The 16,815-nt window shown below is 42.8% G+C and overlaps 1 pseudogene; it reads left to right on the top strand.

Moving 5' to 3' along the window:
* Positions 1–12,477: 12,477 nt before the first annotated feature.
* The window catches only part of LOC110498749, a 155,757-nt pseudogene continuing 151,419 nt past the window's right edge, over positions 12,478–16,815 (top strand).

The raw sequence follows: 16,815 nt of genomic DNA, 5'->3' as shown, positions 1-16,815 counted from the left end.
TAAAAAGTGTTGTTTAAAGTTTGCCACAAGCCACCTGGGAGACACACCAAACATGTGGAAGAAGGTGCTCTGGTCAGATGAAACCAAAATTGAACTTTTTGGCAACAATGCAAAACGTTATGTTTGGCGTAAAAGCAACACAGCTCATCACACTGAACACACCATCCGCAAAAGGTGGCGCTACAAAGTATTAACTTAAGGGGGCTGAATAATTTTGCACGCCCAATTTTTCAGTTTTTGATTTGTTAAAAAAGTTTGAAATATCCAATAAATGTCGTTCCACTTCATGATTGTGTCCCACTTGTTGTTGATTCGTCACAAAAAAATACAGTTTTATATCTTTATGTTTGAAGCCTGAAATGTGGCAAAAGGTCGCAAAGTTCAAGGGGGCCGAATACTTTCGCAAGGCACTGTATACATCTACCCCCTCTCCTATGTGGAGAATGAGGTCATGGAGACCTACATACAAGAGAGCCTCCAGCAGGGTTTTATCTGCCCCTCTACGTCACCAGCCTCCTCTAGCTTCATTTGTGTTAAGAAGAAAGATGGGAGACTGCACCCCTGCATTGATTATCGAACACTGAATAAAGCCACTGTTAAGTTCAGCTATCCTTTACCCCTCATCCCAACCATCTTCAAACAAATGCATGGGGCGCAGTACTTCACAAACTGGACTTGAGGAGCGCCTACAATCTGGTGTGCATTCGTGCAGGCGACGGCCTTTCCATGACCACGGGGCATTATGAGTATCTCGTAATGCCCTTTGGCCTGTCTAATGCGCCTTCAGTCTTCCAGGCCTTTATTAACGAAGTGTTTTGGGAAATGCTAGGACAGGGCGTTGTGGTTTATATAGACAACATTTTGGTCTATTCTGCTGACCTCACACAACATGTCTCGTTGGTCAGGTCTGTGCTGGGAAGACTGTTGGACACGAAAATAAAATGTTTTTCCAATTCACACTTTCTTATAGGCCAGGCTCAAAGAACGTGAGGGCGGACGCCCTGTCTCACCTCTATGATGCAGAGGAGAGGCAGGAAGAGGAGACCCCCATCATCCCTCCGTTCTGTATCATCGTGCCAACGGTGTGGGACGTGGACGCTGACATACAGCAGGCCCTGCATACAGAACCCGCACATGCACAGTGCCCGGAGAACCACGCCTACATGCCCACGGGTGTGCGGGACCGCCTCCTTACCTGGGCGCACACGGCGCCTGTGTCGGGTCATTATGGGTAAGGCCGTACCATCGCTTGCCTGACTGAAAGGTACTGGTAGCCCACCTTGGCTAGGGACGTCTCTTCCTGCTCCATCTGTGCCCAGTCTAAGACACCCAGACACCTCCCTTATGGAAAGCTCCTTCCCTTGCCGGCTCTACAACAACCCTGGTCTCACCTCTCAGTGGACTTTTCCAGTATACAACGTGACAGTAGTCACCTGGAATGCATTTTGATTAACAGGTGTGCCTGTGGAATGTCTTTAATCCGCAGAGTAGTAAATGTCTTCCTGTATTATATCGAAGGAAATTGATGTACCATTTGTAAATAAATAACCAACAAGTATGTCTTAGTGGGCATCCAAGTGTGTCCTCTGCTCTCTTTTACGGCAGGTGCTGAGCTGTGAAGTCATATCTATGATGGACGACTGCTTCAGGGGTTCGAGGTCAGGGGAATTCTAAAGATCCATTAGGATTTACTGGCCAACACGTTAATGAGATCCAAACTGGAAAGAAATTCAAAAAATTCCCACCGGGTCTGTGTGGAAAGAACATTCCTGAGTGCCACTACGTTTACATCGCCTCCTATCTTTATCAAAACACAGCATGGACCACTTAAGCAGAGCTGTGAAGCAATTTCGACAGCACACACACACACACTATTTAAAGGGATAGTTCACCTAAATTACTAAATTACACATTGGTTTCTTTACCTTGTAAGCAGTCTATGGACAAGGTATAACAGCAATCCATACTTTGGTTTTATTTCCTTGGCATTGTTTCCAAATGTTAACGTTTTAGAATTTGTGGCACTAATCAAATCCAAGCACAGGTACCGTTATTAGCATTTTTCATGCATTATGTCCAAATCATCCAAAAGTATCTCAAATTGATTGTGAAGCTCAACAAAGTCACTTATAGATGATTTAACATGATGCATGAAAAATGCTAATATTGGTACCATGACTAAATTCCATTCAAGCCATGGTCCCAATATTAGACAGTACCAGGGAAATAAAACCAAAGCATGGATTGGTGTCAAACCTTGTCCATAGCCTACTAACAGGGTAAGGAAACCAATATGTAATTTTGTCATTTGGGTGAACAATCCCTTTAATGCTTTTAGCTGGTAGACTAAAAAGCTAAGCTTCCCTCCATCCTCTTTCTTGTGTTTTATCGGAAGATTCCACAGAACGGAATATAGGGTTGTGTGACCCACACAGCCTGACCATTCAGGGCTACTTCTTGAATGGAACCAACTGAATACAAACTAATTCAAGTTGGTTAACTGGATAATGGCACCTTGATTATGATATTTCTCTAAAAAGTAATGAAAACTCACTAGCTTAAAAACCCTGAACCATCCATTATTCACACCTCTAGAAGAACTCACTCACATATACAGTTGAAGTCGGAAGTTTACATACACTTAGGTTGGAGTCATTAAAACTTGTTTTTCAACCACTCCACAAATGTCTATAGTTTTGGCAAGTCGGTTAGGACATCTACTTTGTGCATAAAACATTTTTTCCAACAATTGTTTAAAGACAGATTATTTCCCATCTAATTCACTGAATCACAATTCTAGTTGGTCAGAAGTTTACATAAACTAAGTTAACTGTTCCTTTAAACAGCTTGGAAAATTCCAGAAAATTATGTCATGGCTTTAGAAGCCTCTGATAGGCTAATTGACATCATTTGAGTCAATTGGAGGTGTACCTGTGGATGTATTTTAAGGCCACCCTTCAAATTCAGTGCCTCTTTGCTTGACATCATGGGAAAATCAAAAGAAATCAGCCAAGACCAAATTCTAAATGCCTGAAGTTACCACGTTCATCTGTACAAACAATAGTACACAAGTATAAACATCATGGGACCCCGCAGGATGGAGACGCGTTCTGTCTCCTAGAGATGAATGTACTTTGGTGCGAAAAGTGCAAATCAATCCCAGAACAACAGCAAAGGAACTTGTGAAGATGCTGGAGGCAACAGGTACAAAAGTATCTATATCCACAGTAAAACATGTCCTATATCGACATAACCTGAAAAGCCGCTCAGCAAGGAATAAGCGACTACTCCAAAACTACCATAAAAAACCAGACTATGGTTTGCAATTGCACATGGGGACAAAGATCATACTTTTTGGAGAAATGTCCTCTGGTCTGATGAAACAAATATAGAACTGTTTCGCCATATTGTCCATTGTTATGTTTGGAGGAAAAAGGGGGTGGCTTGCAAGCTGAAAGAACACTATCCCAACCGTGAAGCACGGGGGTGGCAGCATCATGTTGTGGGGGTGCTTTGCTGCAGGAGGGGCTGGTGCACTTCATAAAATAGATGGCATTATAAAGCAGGAAAATTATGTGGATATATTGAATCTCAAGGCATAAGTCAGTAAGTTAAAGCTTGGTCGCGAATGGGCCTTCCAAATGGACAATGACCCCAAGCATACTTCCAAAATTGTGGCAAAATGGCTTATGGACAACAAAGTCAAGGTATTGGAGTGGCCATCACAAAACTCTGACCTCAGTCCTATATAAGATTTTTGGGTAGAACTGAATAAGTGTGTGTGAGCAAGGAAGCCCTCAAACGTGACTCAGTTACACCAGCTCTGTCAGGAGGAATGGGCCAAAATTCACCCACCGGTTGGCCATATTGGCGCTCCCCATTAGGAGCAGTACACCATATTTTTTGCTGTTGTAGGAAATGAAGGAACTGGACCAATGTGTAGCGTTGTGAGCGTACATTTTCTCTTTATTAACTCAAAATGATGCCGACAAAAGAATAAACAATACAAAACAAACTGAAGCTTCAGGCTATGTGCCATCAAACAAAGTTAACTTCCCACGAACACAATTATATAATAAGAACTGCGGGAAAGCAGTGCCTGTTGTGCAGGGGAAAAGGGTTCTGTATACCGGAGTCTTAGCTAGCTAGCACACAGTCTCCTTTGCTCCCGCATTACGAACACCTGCCCTCGCCTTCGTTAACAGAACTGCTGGAAAGCAGTGCCCGACAGGCGGGAGCAAAAGGACACTGCCCTCTGGTGTCCTAGCTAGCTGCCGGTGTCACCCCCGCCTCCTACCTTCTGTGTACCGGAGTCCTATTTAGCTAGCAACCCAGCAACAACAGATAATTAGCTAGATAAGGCTAGCAAGTTAGCTAGCTAGATAGATGAATAGCTAGCTAAATAGATAGATAAGGTTAGCATGCTAGCTAATCTTGAAGGGTCATCACTAATAACTACAGATACGCCAATTTCTACAATTAAAATCAGATTTGAAACCTAACCTTAACATTAACCATCACCTTAACCACACTATTATCATTATGCCTAGACCGAACCTTAAATTAAAGCCAAAAAGGTCATTTTTGTTTGCATACATTTTTACGATATAGACTATTTAACTTTGTGGCTGTGGTAACTAGTGCAAACCTCTTCAGAGGTGGAACCTAAAGTTGCATTTCATCTTCAGTACAGGAAATTACGTTAAAATAGTGGCAACATTTTCTTATGGGGAGGTTGTTTAAAAATGGACCAAGTATAAAGAGGAGTTCCTCCTTCAGGGTCGTTACTAGTTACCACAGCCACAAAGTCATAAACCTGCCTACTTCTACAAGACCAAAAAGCACATTTTTGTTTTCATTCGTTTTTTTATGAGAAATCAAATTTTATTGGTCATTGGCATTATTTAAAGTGGCATTGTTTAAAGTGACGAGTGATCCATTTATTAAAGTGTCCAGTGATTGGGTCTCATTGTAGGCAGCAGCCTCAATGAGTTAGTGATTGCTATTTAACAGTCTGATGGCATTGAGATAGAAGCTTTTTTTCAATCTCTCAGTCCCAGCTTTGATGCACCTTTACTGACCTCGCCTTCTGGATGATAGTGGTGTGAACATGCAGTGGCTCGGTGGTTGTTGTCCTTAGTGATCTTTTTTGCCATCCTGTGATACCGGGTACTGTAGGTGTCATAGAGGGCAGGTAGTTTGCCCCTGGTGATGCGTTGTGCAGACCCACCACCCTTGTGGTTGAAGGCGGTGCAGTTGCCGTAGCTGTGCTGTGATAGCTGTGATACAGCCGACAGGATGCTCTTGATTGTGCATCTGTAAAAGTTTGTCAGGGTTTTGGGTGACAGACCAAATATCTTCAGCCTCCTGAGATTGAAGTGGCGCTGTTGCGCCTTCTTCACCACGCTGTCTGTGTGGGTGGACCATTTCAGTTTGTCTGTGATGTTTACGCCGAGGAACTTAAAACTTTCCACCTTCTACACTGTTGTCCCTTCAATGTGGATAGAGGGGTGCTCCCTCTGTTGTTTCCTGAAGTCCACGATCATCTCCTTTGTTTTGTTGACATTGAGTGAGAGGTTGTTTTCCTGACACCACACTCCGAGTGCCCACACCTCCTCCCTGTAGGCTGTCTCGTCGTTGTTGGTGATCAAGCCCACTACTGTTGTGTCATCTGCAAACTTGATGATTGAGTTGGAGGAGAGCATGGCTACGCAGTCGTGGGTGAACAGGGAGGACAGGAGAGGGCTGAGCACACAGCCTTGTGGGGCCCCAGTGTCAGCAAAGTGGAGATGTTGTTTCCTACCTTCACCACCTGCGGGCGGCCCGTCAGAAAGTCCAGGACCCAGTTGCACAAAGAGGGGTTGAGACCCAGGGCCTCCAGCTTGATGATTAGCTTGGAGCGTACTATGGTGTTGAATGCTGAGTTGTAGTCAATGAACAGCATTCTTACATAGGTATTATTTTTGTCCAGATGGGATAGGGCAGTGTGCAGTGTGATGGCGATTGCTTCATCTGTGGACCTGTTGGGGCGGTATGAAACTGAAGTGGGTCTAGGGTGGCCGGTAAGGTGGAAGTGATATGATCCTTGACTAGCCTCTCAAAGCACTTTATGATGACAGAAGTGTGTGCTATGGGGCGGTATTCATTTAGTTCAGTTTTCTTTGCCTTCTTGGGTACAGGAACAATGGTAGCCATCTTGAAGCATGTGTGGACAACAGACTGGGATAGGGAGGGATTAAATATGTCTGTTGTGACGACCCTCCCACTCTGTCTGCCGTATTTTGTCTTTGTTCTTGTTTCCTTATTAGGATGCCGGTGGGCGGAGTTGAGAGGGTCGTCAGCTACATGGGAAACACCTGGGCCCAGGTGTTTCCCAGGATAAATACACCCCTTCCCCATTCATGGAGGAGACTCTCTCCATGCAGACATTTGTAGATTGTGTTGTGGTTCTTGTTGACTTTTTGTTTGTTTGCTTTGGCACCTTTCAACACCCTGCATTATCACATTCATTCATGCATGCAAAACACTCACTTACGCTACTGATTACACACATCATTGTATATTTTCCTTAGTTGCTTTAGTTAATAAATATATTTTGTTACTCCTTATCTCCACGTTGTCTCCCTTTGTTACGGGCTTTGAGCCGGTTCGTGACAAGTGGGGGCTCGTCCGGGATATTTGAACTGTTGGTTTGGGAGACCGTGGAAGTACGTGTTTGTTTGTATATTGTGTTTGAGTTTAATAGGCCCAGTATTGGTTGCCTTTGGTTGGGTTGTGTGCTGCATTGGAGAGAGTATAAGTATAATGGTTAGTTTCCAGGCCCTGCCTAGCCTGGAAACGTTTGTTCTACTTTCTTTTGGGACATCAGCCTGAGGCGAGTAATCGGCTGTGTACCTCAGTGGGAGATTTGGGTAGGGTAGTGGAACTTGCTACCTGGAGCTATAGCTATTTTCCCATAATAGGCTTAGCGACATGTTTCATTTTTGGAATATGTTGGGCATGGTTAATGTTTGTTATTTTTGTGTGGTGTCTGTGGACTGAGCAGTTGTCTCGGGGGCACATCCGTGGCTTGGTGGAATTTACCAGCATGCTGGGGAGTTTTTCCTTGCCAGCGGGCTACAGTGCGTAAATTCCCACTGCAAATCTGCACGAAGACTAGGGTTGAGTTATTGTAGGTTTTGGGGAAGCTCCGTATCTCATCTCTCTTCTGTGGTGCTCAGGGTGATTGTCAATTCTCGGGTTATGGTCTGGTGTGCTCAGCAGAGGGGAAGAGCGAGATTTTTTTTTTTTTGTTTTGTTTTGTTGTTGTAACTATGGCATCTTATATAGATGAATTCATTCGCTTTCCATCGGAGAAATTGTTAGATTTAGGTACTAAAGAACAGCTGTTGAAGGTCGCTGAACACTACAACGTTGAGATTAGTGATAAACGTCTAAAGAATTCTATTAGGTTGATATTGAAGGCCAATCTGATGGAGAGTGGTATTCTTGAAGTTACCACTGAGCCAGCCTCTACTGAGAGTTTGTCGTCTCCCCATAACGTTACAATGGCCATTCCATCGGTTAGTCCAAGTAGTCTTCTTTTTGAACAGCAGAAAGAACTGCTTTTGTTACAGCTAGAGCATGATCGGCAAAGTAATCGTGAGAAGCTAGAGCATGATCGTGAGAAGCTAGAGCATGATCGTGAGAAGCTAGAGCATGATCGTGTAAAGTATGAAAAGGAATTGGCATTTAAACAAGATATGGAGCGTGCTAAAATCAAGTTGCAACAAGAACGTATAGAGTTGGTTAGGGAAGGAAAGATCTCAGGGGAGAGTTTGTTTTGGGAAGGTGATCCAGATTTACCTAGGGGTAGTTCCTCTTTTGGTCGTGCCCCAGAGACATTTGATATTGTTGGGAACTTACGGTTATTGCCTCAGTTTAATGAAAGGGATCCCGAGACATTCTTTTCGTTGTTTGAGCGTGTTGCTGACGCTAGGAGTTGGCCTGATTCTGACCGCACTTTAATGTTGCAGTGTGTGCTGACTGGTAAAGCGCAGGAAGCATATTCAGCTCTTAGTGTACACGACAGTGCCAATTATGATAAAGTTAAAACAGCTGTGTTACAGATTTATGAATTGGTCCCTGAGGCTTACCGCCAACGATTTAGAACATTAAAAAGGGATGATAAGCAATCTCATGTTGAATTTGCGCGACAATTATCTTTACAGTTTAATCGCTGGTGTTCCGCCTCTGCAGTTGTGACTTTCCAAGGGCTGTGTGATCTGATTATGTTAGAACAATTTAAGGACACAATTCCTGATCGTATTGCCACGTATATTAACGAACAGAAAGTAAAGAATGTCGCTGAAGCTGCGGTTTTGGCGGACGAGTATGTGTTGACTCACAAAAGTGTCTTTGCAGAGCCTCGTATTCGGAAAGAGTGGGGGCGTTCGGATAGATTTGGGCTTCGCTCACCGAGATACTTTGGTTCACGGGCAGAGTTCTATTCAACTAAGGTTGAGCCTGACTCCCATGGTAAAGCTGACTTTGGGCAGGAGTGTCACTACTGTAAAGGTTCAGGTCATTGGAAAAACGAATGTCCACTTCTCAGGTCAAAGGCTGCTTACGCTAAATCCAAACCTACCGCGTTAGCTGCACCTGTTCCACATCAGTTCACTCATGACTCATTTCCTCAGGCCCAGGAGAAGGTGAAAGTCCATATTGATCCAGACTATTTACCTTTTATTACGAAAGGTTTTGTGTCTATGTTAGGAAGTAAAGACCTAGTGCCAGTGAAGATCCTGAGAGACACAGGTGCCTCTGAATCATTTGTGTTGGAATCTGTGTTACCCTTTTCTGCTAAGACTGATTCGGGGAATAGTGTTCTAATTAGGGGAATAGGTTTGAACACTCTGTCAGTTCCATTGCATAAACTGATGCTGGATTGTGGACTGGTGAAAGGTGAAGTTGTTGTGGGAGTGCGGCCTTCGCTGCCTATTGAGGGTATCGACGTTATCCTTGGGAATAACTTGGCTGGTGAGCGTGTATGGCCTGCCGTGTTTCCATCTCTAGTGGTTTCCACTAAGCCGTCATTTGTTGGGATTCCTGATGAGAGTGTACAGAGTTTCCCAGAGGTGTTCTCTGCGTGTGCAGTGACACGTTCTATGAGCCGTGGCGAATTGGTCACTGCGCCGACTAATGATAATAATACAAAGAAGTATGCCACTGTTTTCCCTGTTATTCCGTTATCTGTAACCCGCTCAGATTTAATTAATGCGCAACGGGATGACCCCACGTTAGAAGAGTTGCGTGACCAAATTGTGCCTGTAGAACAGTTGGGAGATGTCGCCCATGGCTATTTTCTCCAAGAGGATGTCCTGATGAGAAAGTGGGTGTCTCATGATAGTTGTTTTCTGGGGGAGGCAATTAGTCAGGTTGTTGTACCAGTTAAGCTTCGTGACTTGGTGTTGGAAACTTCCCACAGCGACGTTGCTGGACATATGGGGGTGAGGAAAACCTACAATCGCATTTTAAGACATTTCTTTTGGCCTAGATTAAAGAGGGATGTTTCTGATTTTATAAAAACTTGTCACACCTGTCAATTAACTGGTAAGCCTAATCAAGCTATTAAACCGGTACCATTGTTTCCTATTCCTGTACTCAGCCAACCTTTTGAGTATCTGATTATTGACTGTGTGGGTCCCCTGCCTCGTTCTAAAAAGGGTAGCAGTTACCTGTTCACTGTGATGTGTCAGACCACTAGGTTTCCTGCTGCCTATCCTCTCCGATCTATCACAACTAAATCTGTGTTAAAAGCTTTGACTCAGTTTCTCTCATTGTTTGGAATCCCTAAGGTCATTCAGAGTGATCAAGGATCGAATTTCACCTCTAATCTGTTTAGTCAGGTTCTTCAACAGCTCCATATTAAACACAATTTGTCTAGCGCCTATCACGCGCAAAGTCAAGGAGCACTGGAACGCTTCCATCAAACTCTAAAGTCTTTATTGAGAGCTTATTGTACTAAGATGGATAAGGATTGGGAGGAGGGGTTGCCTTGGTTACTGTTAGCCGCTAGGGAGGTTTCACAGGAGAGCACGGGTTTCAGTCCAAATGACCTTGTGTTTGGACATAGGGTGCGTGGACTTTTATCTGTTCTCCAGGATGACTGGAAGTCTCCCGAGCCTCCTCAGTCCCTGTTATCGTATGTGTGTGATTTCCGGAGACGGCTGTATGCCGCTGGTGAAATGGCTAAAGAGAAGTTATCATCTTCACAGGAGAGGATGAAGGGCATATTTGATCGCCGAGCTGAGCCTCGTCAATTTAGTCCGGGTGACCAGGTTCTTGCTCTGTTGCCAATTGTTGGTTCTCCTTTTCAAGCCAAGTTTCAAGGTCCATATACAGTGTTGCGCCAGTACACTGAGCAAAATTATCTAGTGGCCACTCCAGAACGAAGGAAAGCACACCAGCTGTGCCATGTAAATCTGTTAAAACCCTATTATGCACGTTCCTCTGAGACTGAACAGTGGGATTCTGCAGAGGACGCTAAACCTGTTCTTTTGGCTGATACCGTTGTTTCCTTGGGTTCTTGTCGTGCTAGATCTGTGCATGAGGAGGAAGATGTTCCTGGTCCTGACGATTGTATATTGCAGGGTAGATTGAAAAATTCAGAAACACTGGAGATCTTAGACAGTCTTCTCACTCACCTACCTGTTGATGGGCGGAAAGAGATGGTTGGTCTGATTCAGAGATTTCCAGGTTTGTTTTCTGATACACCTACACGTACAAACTTAATGGAACATGATATTGACATTGGAGATGCTGACCCCATTCGTCAGCGGTTCTATAGAGTTTCTTCAGAGAAACTACGTTGTCTGGATGCTGAGGTCAAGTACATGCTGGAGAGTAAGATAGCAGAGCCTTCTTTCTCCAGTTGGGCTTCTCCCTGTATCTTGGTCAGTAAACCGGATGGAACAAACCGATTTTGTACGTCCATAAGGTAAACAGTGTCACAAAGCCAGATTCATTTCCTCTTCCTAGGATGGAGGACTGTGTTGATCAAGTCGGTGCAGCTAAGTTTGTGAGCAAATTTGACCTGTTAAAAGGCTATTGGCAGGTGCCACTGACGACTAGGGCACGTGAAATCTCTGCCTTTATTACACCCTTTGGTCTGTACTCATATTCGGTTATGAGTTTCGGTCTGCGTAATGCACCCTGCTCCTAAATGTTTACGGGACTGACCATTGCTTCCTATTGTCATGTTCTCTCTGTCCTGTCTGCTCCCTCCTGGTCTTGTTTTCTTCGTTCCTCTTAAATGTTGCTTCCTGTGCAAAGGTTGCTGAGGTTTGGGGAGGAGGTTGGCTGGGGCAAATTGTAAGTGTGAACACATAACCCCTCACCAATTTGGGACTGCAGGGGCTGGTATGTTGTTCCGGGGTCCTTGTTGGTCCCCGGTTTTATGGGGGGGAATGTGACGACCCTCCCACTCTGTCTGCCGTATTTTGTCTTTGTTCTTGTTTCCTTATTAGGATGCCGGTGGGCGGAGTTGAGAGGGTCGTCAGCTACATGGGAAACACCTGGGCCCAGGTGTTTCCCAGGATAAATACACCCCTTCCCCATTCATGGAGGAGACTCTCTCCATGCAGACATTTGTAGATTGTGTTGTGGTTCTTGTTGACTTTTTGTTTGTTTGCTTTGGCACCTTTCAACACCCTGCATTATCACATTCATGCATGCAAAACACTCACTTACGCTACTGATTACTGATTACACACATCATTGTATATTTTCCTTAGTTGCTTTAGTTAATAAATATATTTTGTTACTCCTTATCTCCACGTTGTCTCCTTTTGTTACGGGCTTTGAGCCGGTTCGTGACACTGTAAACACACAAGCCAACTGGTATGCGCATGCTCTGAGGATGCGGATAGGGATGCCGTCTGGGCCAGCGGCTTACGAGGGATAACAAATTTGAACGTTTTACCCATGTCAGCCACTGAGAAGGGGAGGGTGGGTGCAAAGTCTTTTTGCGATCCGTGACGGTGGCACTGTATTATCCTCAAAGCGGGCAAAGAAGGTGTTAAGTTTGACTCGAAGCGTGACGTCGGTTTCCATGACGTGGCTGTTTTTTTTTTGTAGCCCATGATTTCCTGTAGACCCTGCCACATACGTCTCGTGTCTGATATAGCCCATTTTGACTTTGTGGCTGTGTTAACTAGGGGTAACCCTACCTCAGTGGTTCTTGTTTATTGTTCACTCCAAGTGTAACTCTGTTGTTGTTTGCTCACACTGCTATGCTTTATCTTGGCCAGGTCGCAGTTGTAAATGAGAACTTGTTCTCAACTAGCCTGCCTGGTTAAATAAAGGTTAAATAAAATTTAAAAAATGTATATTTAGGGACCAGAGGAGGCTTTGGGAGGAGCTATAGGAGGACGTGCTCATCGTAATGTCTGGAATGGAATTCATTGAACGGTATCAAACATATAGAAACTACATTTTATCATTATTTTCATATCACTATTTTATCATTCCAGCCATTACAATGAGCCCGTTTTCCTATAGCTCCTCCCACCAGCCTCCACAGATGGATACCCACATGTAGGAACACTCCAAATTGCGGGCGCAGTTACACCCTTGTAGTATATGTTCAGTTTGAATTGTCCACATACATTTTTTTTTACTTGACAGCTACATATCTAAATTCAAGAAGGCCTAGTCAAACGTTAGTGAATGCGGTCTGTGCCTTTGTGAATGAAGGCTCATTGTCCTATCACATTTCAATTAACGCCTCCAACCTGGACTAGCCAATGGCATCTTGCAAGGGGCGGTGCTCAACCTGTTACAGACACGCGTACAGGGAAGTAGGAAGTAAATAGATTAGACTTTCGGTGCAGGAGTGACAGTAAGTAATTTACCTTTTTCAATTACTTAAAACCAAATTAGAATATATTATTCTGGACCCGGATAGCGCATGTATCTTCGTAATGCCGTAAAGCACGTGTTACGTTCCAACAAGACCAGCGGACAAAAGCAAAGTTGTCTCAGCATCATCGAAACAGACATTGGCTTGGTGTTGTTTGACTGTGAACTTACAGTATACAGCACATATTCTAACTCATTGGACAATACTAGCTAGCTTGCTATATGTAAAATAGCTACATGGGAATGCTCATACTAAATATTTAATCACGTTCCTCATTGACATTTCTGAAACTTTGCTAGCTAGCTAACTAGCAAAGCACATTGATTTCAGAGACAGCATGTCAGTAGAGACAGCTATTTTGGACACAAAGAAAGATGGAACAATTCAATGAAAGGCAATAGCTAATTGTCCCTTCTTGCATGCCAAGCAAGTTTATTTAGCCAGAAACTTGTAGGTTGGACAGTAATTCGCAAACATGCCATACTGTCAAGCTCCTGATCCAAGAAGATTTGGCACACACCCCTTTGTCCTACATAGATCTGAGTTATTTGAAGCATTCATATTACTGGGATTGTCTTACAATGTACCTTACACTCTGAGTCATAAACACAACCTAAAAGTAACCTGTGCTGCTCTTCTCTCCTCACCCCTCTGTGTGTATCTCTCTGTCCCCAGGATTGGCACCATGCTTCCAGGCTACAGTCCTGTGACCCAGGCCCTGCTGGGGACTCTGTTCACCTGGGGCCTGACTGCTGCTGGGGCTGCCCTGGTCTTCATCTTTTCCACCTGACAGGTGAGGAACTGACACAACATTTCTGTGTGGTGCTGCAGTATGATGTTTTATTATATTGTGACACTGACGAATGCACACATATATAGTCTGTTATTCCTGGTGTGTGCTGCAATGTATCCCTTTGTTTCACTAAACCAATTGCAGTATATTTGAATGGTTTCAGCAGTTCTATAGTTCCATAGAAATCAGGGGTTGGAACCAAAATAATTTTCCAATTGTTTAGTTCTAAACAGAACCATTATGTTTTCTGTTCCCTTCTGAACAGCAAAATACATTTCTGAACCGGTTCGAACCCCCTTAAAGTACCGGTTTATATCGTTCCTTTCATTTCCTATTTAAAAATCGTATTTATTATTATTATTTTTTTACATTTACAAGACCAAAAAGCATTTACATTTTACATTTTTACATTTAAATTCCTTCACCAGTCAGTGCGGATAGAGCAGCTTGCTATGGAGAAGGTAAGCTATTTTTGCCATAACGGCATGGTTTAATCATAATGAAAGACAAACACACACTGTGCTGCCAGTCACTATGGACAGATAAGTGTAAAGCGTGAGATACGACTGAAATTTTGCAAGTGGAGAAGGATGCTTGGCTTCACGCACTGGGCATCTTGTTATGACATGCATTTTCTGAATTATGCCTACGGAAGAGTGGCTTCTATGGAAGAACTTTGAATGTCTTGAATTTCTGAGAGTTGGTTTAACATTGGACCAGAGCTAACGTTACTACCTAGCTAACAAGCTTGTGTGTGCAGAGCTGCACTAGAATTGAAAACCTGTCTTACCTTTTTGTAGTTAATAAATCCAATGGGAAACGTGATAACTAACGTGATAATAATATGATCCTTAACTAGCATTGAAAAAGATTATCCATTCTTCTATAATTAAAAATCTTTCTCCCTAATTTCTGAATTACGCTTGTAACGTCATCAGTATGCTACAGTAACCTATGCTTTGGAGAGGGAGGGGCAGGTAGCCTACACTGGCAAAGATTTCCAGCCGGCAGGCAGACACTGGAATAAGTGGTCTGAGTGACAGAATGAGGGCTTTGTTTTGACGCTTTGTTGAGATTTTTGTGGGATTGAAAAAAAATGACCGGAATGTTAATAACAGGTTCCCATGCTTTTAACCCTTTGATGCGTACGATCACATAGAGTGCATTCGGAAAGTATTCAGACCCCTTCCCCTTTTCCACATTTTGTTACGTTTACAGCCTTATTCTAAAATTGATACAATTATTTCAAGGTACACACTACCTAGGGGTATACCGGTATGAACGTGAATACTGGTATGACATTGTGCCATGATATGGATTTAGCTATATCATGCAAACCATGCTAAATTAATAAATGTATGAAATAAGGCATTTTTGTTTTCAAAATTTCAGTTGAGTGATACAGCTTAGTGGGCTAGTTTTTATATTTTACTAAAAACAGCCATTTTTAGAAAATAAAAAACTAGAAGCATGGACGTTACACGCAATCTGCCTGCCATTCGAAGTCAACAAACAAGCATGCGCATCTGCAGAGTAAGCAAACATTTAGTGAAGTAAACTCCTTTCGTTAGCAAAAGTCACCCAAAAATCAAGCGCAACAGTGTAAGGAAGCATTGAGGATGACTGAAGACAAGGAAAATAACGCGATTGAGGTTGATTTCCAGGATAAAGAATAATTGGTTTGAAAAAAGGGAGGATGAGGGAACATGTGTAATTTACGTATCACATACCGAAAGATATGGAACCAATTCAAACTGTGGAGAAAGACAGTTCCAGGAAGTTGATTTGAACTCCAGACCCAAGATACTAGATCCCGAGCCGTAAATACTTCAGCAAAACATGTTTGCCAGAACTCAGAATGTCGGGACCAAAAAGACGTGTAATTTAAGCTAACAGCAGCTAAATTATTTATGATGTAGCCATGTTTGTTTATGTTTGACAAGCGAAAATTCCCTAATCCCAGAATGCCATTCACTAAAGATGCAAAAAACTAAGTCAAAGATGGCTGTGCCCATTGCCTGGAAAATATGAACTTAGTTTGGCCACTTTTCAGCATATTACAAATCTTCTATGTACTTGTTACAGTTTATACAAGAACTGGAGCACATGACTTGACAAGTCGTTTACAGTTTTGGCAAATCACGAAGCAAGATCATCACCCCATATACAAGCCTTCTGCCTAGCCTAACGGTAGTGCAAAAGCTAAACAGGGTTGCCAGATATGGCAAAAACAACTTTAGGAGGGTTTGTGGGGGGTTAAATTCATTTGTGGGTGATTTCAAGTCCATGGGGGGTAGAAATGGAGGAAGGTATTGTGAGGTGATATGATGCAGGAAATATTAATATGATGGGGGATTTATCAATAAATGGGGGGCAAACACAGGATAAGTTTATGCGCTAAATAGAAATTAAACCCCTGGAAAGGGGGTCTGTGCTGGCAACCATGAGTAACGATTGTCGAGTGAACCATTCCATCACCTCTTTAAAAAAAATAGTTAATAACATCTTTGCTCTGACAGACATTTACATGACAACTAGAATGCATTGAATGATGTCAACAAACATGGTATTTAGCTTAGCATTAGCTCCTTATAATCAGTACAACATTCCAAAAAGTATTTTGCACACATCATATGTGTCCATTACAATCTATGCAAGAATCTAAATGAATTTGTCGCCAGTACTTGAAAACGTGAATAAAACAGTAAATACATTATCCTTCATACATATACCACCGTTCAAAAGTTTTGGGTCAATTAGAAATGTCCTTGTTTTTGAAAGAAAAGCACATTTTTTCCCCCTTAAAAATCAGCATTTGTGGGTTTGATTACAGGCTCTATATATCACCATATCATATCGCTGACAACGTCTAAACTTTAGTTCATTTGTATTCATTATTGCAGGAAAATAAACCTGTAATAATCGTTATTTACAATTTAATGGTGAGCTAATTATAGAAAATAGCTTACGTTTAATTAGTGTGATGAAATATAAGCAGGGCATTCTACCGGATCATTGTTTAACATGGGCACTGTCTCATTGACCTAACATTATATCCTAATTTGACTTTGGTGCAGGTAATGTTGTTCTTCACATTACCGTTTTTGGTAAACACACACTA

The sequence above is a fragment of the Oncorhynchus mykiss genome, chromosome 20, assembly GCF_013265735.2.
Source record: "Oncorhynchus mykiss isolate Arlee chromosome 20, USDA_OmykA_1.1, whole genome shotgun sequence".
Classification (NCBI taxonomy): Eukaryota; Metazoa; Chordata; class Actinopteri; order Salmoniformes; family Salmonidae; genus Oncorhynchus; species Oncorhynchus mykiss.
The sequence above is the reverse complement of the archived record's forward strand: the minus strand, read 5'-3'. Positions and strand labels throughout refer to the sequence as shown.